The sequence below is a fragment of the Aplysia californica genome, unplaced genomic scaffold (genome assembly GCF_000002075.1).
Source record: "Aplysia californica isolate F4 #8 unplaced genomic scaffold, AplCal3.0 scaffold00030, whole genome shotgun sequence".
In the NCBI taxonomy this organism is placed as follows: domain Eukaryota; kingdom Metazoa; phylum Mollusca; class Gastropoda; order Aplysiida; family Aplysiidae; genus Aplysia; species Aplysia californica.
Window position 1 is genome coordinate 464,294 of NW_004797300.1, and position 4,449 is coordinate 468,742.

Sequence of the window (4,449 nt, forward strand, 5' to 3'; positions counted from 1 at the left end):
CGGTATTGAAGAATGTACCTCTTCTGTAATCGAGGTTTAAATAAAAATACACATACGAATACTGTCAATACCAGCAATGGCGACTTCCCTGCGTGTTTACTTTAATATGCTCCTGCCCCACAAACATAGAAGATACTGGGCAGAGTCTATCAAGGAGTAGTTACTAGTTAAAAATTAGCCATCTTTTTAGATAGTAATTTTTGCATATATATATTGTGTTATATTTTCGTATAATGTTCAAATGTAAAAGAATAAGAAGCAGGCAGAGAAAAAAATGAACTGGCAACATTGCCGAGTGGACAGGGAATAGCTTTGCCACCTCCCTAGCTCTTGACCATCAAAGTCAAAGGTAGAGAGAGCTGGTAAAACGTTCCACGATAGAGCGCCCCAACGAAGTGTTAAGTGATCGTGAAAGTTTGTAGCCAAATCGAAAAAAAAACCACCTTTTAAGTACTTAAGTATGCCCTATCATATTCCTAATTTCAAAAGTGAGATTTTTTTCACAAGCGATCGTGGCATTTCGACCCACTTGCCGGCACACAGTGACCTGCATAGTAAATCCCAACGCTGATTGATAATGTTGTCCAATCTTGGATCATCGATGTAGGAATCTTGCCTTTTGGAGCTGGAACAACAATGTATTTCACGGCCGCTAAATGTTCCTGTACTGTATGTAAGTATGCCGCCTCATTTTGCTTCTGTTTTAAAATCGCAGGAGTTCCCGGGAGTGGGAGGGGGGGGGGAGAGTCTAGAGTAAACGCCAAATGAGGAAATAAACTAACACCAAGTTTAATTTGCACATCATTACCGCCATCTTCATCCTCATCATCATCATCATCATCATCATCATCATCATCATCATCATCATCATCATCATCATCATCATCATCACCACATCCCCTAATTTCATGTTTTGTTTTTCTTGAAGCATAACAATTTGTACCTTGTTGGCACATTTTACGTTACTTACGAAGATATCAGCACCAAAATCTGGACACGGGACGAAAAAAAATCGCAAGAGTGACAGTCGTCTTCTGTGGTTAGCACACATGCCATAATTTCCTGGTGATACGAAGTCATTGTTCTTGACACGGACTTCAAAACAGTAGCATGATCAATGCCCACCAGTTGCCAGAGAGTGAAATGCATTTTTAGAGTCATCCGAATAACTAAAGACTAATAAACAATAATTAATTTTGTGCCATCGTGGTAAGTTGTCAAAATGATGAAATCGAAGAAACCGAGATTTCTATCGAATTATATTTTGGGGGATGGGGGCGGTGGGGCTCAACACTTTATGCCCAAATTAAAAACATACTACTGTATAGATTTTATTGAAAACCACTGCTCAAAGGCACAAAAAACATATATTTGTAGTTTCCAGGGACACGTAGGCTTTGAAGTCATTAAACTTTAGCAGCCAATTTCACGATAATTTTACCTCAGAGATTACGCAACCCAAGCTTTCGTTAATCGCAAAAATCCCCTGATCTATATCTAAGATAGATGTAGCACTTTTTGCTTCAAAACCAAGACAAAAGAACGGTCTTTTAGGTTATATATCAATAACTTCATACGCCCAAAATTTGACGAGCGCTGGTTTCCACTGCGTTGTAACACATTTGCCTTATTGTGGACCTCACCATGGTGAACAACAAAGACAGGGATGATCTCAAGACAGGGATGATCTCAAGACAGCCGGTTGTGTTGCTCAACCAGACACTTCGGTGTTATTCTTCATTCTCTTGCGTTTGGGCCGTTTCATAATTATTATATTGGCACAAAGTTCACAAAGAACATCAGACTGAAGGAGTGACACAGTAATAATATCTGAGGTTTGAGTAAGCGCTGTTCAGTTTCTGGTGAAAATGGTGAAATGGTATGGTTTTAACGCCCTTATCAACACTATTAGGCTATTTAAGGGGCGGGGCCTCCTAGTTTAACGTCCGTCTCCAATAGGACCGAGCCAAGTGGGAAGTTCGTGTAAAGTGCCTTTCCCAAGGACACAACGTTGGACCGAGCTGAGGCTCGGACCCCCGAACCCGCAATCTCACGATTACGAGTCGGGTAGCCTAACCACTAGGCTACCGACGCAGTTTCTGATCCTCCACTGCTACATAATATATTATTATATTGCTTTGTTGAATGCTTTTGATGAAGTTACTGCTGTCGTTTTCAGAAAGGCTTCTTGTAATTCTTTAGTTGACTCTGCATGGTTTTCCGCAGATTCCACGTGTTCTGACTTTCATAAACGGGCCCTGGGGTCTGTGGCGAACTACAGACAGCGATAACTTGTAAGCACACATGTTTAGAAATGTTAATCTTGTTCCTAAACGCATTCGTATAAATCTTGAAAATCATTATTACACAGGTTGCTATCCACATTTTTCTCACTGTTTTGAAGTTCTGATAGCATAGAAATTGGTCGTCAAAAACGTATTTCCTAAAGACTATGTGTTCACAGGGTATAGGAATGGACACAGGACATAATTTTAGGGCACTCCCCAAAACATTGACACAATATTTGGAAGAATCCGTGCCATTGATACAAATTGACTGAGTGCTATTAATTTAATTAATATAACGTAAACCACTCAAACACCGACCCAGAGAAGCCATTTTTTACATGGACGTTTTACATAGTTTTGTATATCGAATTATGTCTCAAAACGTACGAAGATAACAACAAGATATTTTCCAACGATGTGCTCACATACCCACTAGCGCGCTCGCACGCACGCACGCACGCTCGCACACACAGACACACACACACATGCACACACACACACATACGCAAACACACTTACATCTTCTCTGTCTCTATCTCTTACTCTCTTTCTCGCTCTCTCTCTCTCTCTCTCTCTCTCACACACACACACACACACACACACACACACACACACACAACACACACACACCACACACACATACACACACAAATATACACAATTACCCACAAATGCACCCAGGTACACACTCCCCAACACTATTGTCCATTGAAAGTGCTACCATTCCTAAAGCAAAAAGAACATAGAAAACATTGTTTTCTCAGATTTCATATAACGATTTAAGTCATAATATTATTAAGTCATAATATTATTATATTCTGAAGTTTACTGCTTTGAAAACCCTAAATTGCTAACTGACTTGTTTGCACTTCTGGCTTTACACGTGCCTTGCCAAGGGACAAGAGAGTATGAATAAATCTACTAGAGAGTCTACTTTGACCTCAGATAAACTCCTGACGGTCAAAGCGGACATGCAAACAAAGATACAATTCATGCCCAGAAGCAGCTGTTTTATGTCCATAATATTGTCATGTCATCACTTCCAGTACATTGCCTGTCTTCTAACAAGCTCAGGGGGCTCTCGTGGCCTAGAGGTTTAGGTGTTGGCCTCTCATTCAAAAGGTCCCGGGTTCGAATCCGGGTAGCGACCGAAAAATTTTCTTCTCTAAATTTGTCTCCTTTCACCTCATTTCCTGCTCTCTAGCAATGTTCTGTCGCCTGCTTTCGTCTCCTCTTTCTGCCCCCACCCCCTCCATTTCGGCTCCATTGTCAATATACTTAGAGGCACCTCCACTCGTCCAAATAACTCCATTCGAATTGCCATTGTTCCTGGACATTCAAACATGTGTTTGACATCCTTCTTTTCATGGCCGTATCTTCGTAATGATGATGATGATGATGATGATGATGATGATGTTGATGATGATGATGATGATGATGTTGATGATGATGATGATGATGATGAAGTCTTTCCTCTGGTTGTGGTACCGTGTTTCGGGGGCAATAAAAGTAAAAGTATTTCTTTTCTTTTCCAGTCACAGTCACTTGTAATCTAATAATTTCTTTCGCCAGCAGAGTAATCTAGATGATGTTATACTCTGAAATACCTCTCGAATCAACTCCCAAGGTTTCCTACGTCCCTGTCTGAATCTTTTAAGGTTATCAAATGAACATCCATATCTGATACGACTGGGTCAACGATCTGGAAAGCCTTGAAAACTTAATCATAATAACAATGATCGTCGTCGTCGTCGTCGTCGCCGTCATCATCATCATCATCATCATCATCATCATCATCATCATCATCATCATCATCATCATCATCATCATCATATTCACCATCATCATTGTAAGCTTAAAGGTTTTTTAAAAGCGACAACAAAAAATGGTGGAAACTAGAATTTTAACATATTTATAACGCTTAATTAAAACGTTCAACACTTCATCGGGAACACGTGAAAAAAAAATGACTATAGGCTATGGAAACAAAAGTGGTGAGCTAACTGCACCTCTATTGCAATGTGTTCTACCCTCAAACAATATTAATGATGACGGGTAAAGGAAAAAAAGAGGAATGGTCTCTGTGGTATAGCGGTTAGGCACTTTTATCTATCTATCTATCTATCTATCTATCTATCTATCTATCTATCTATCTATCTAT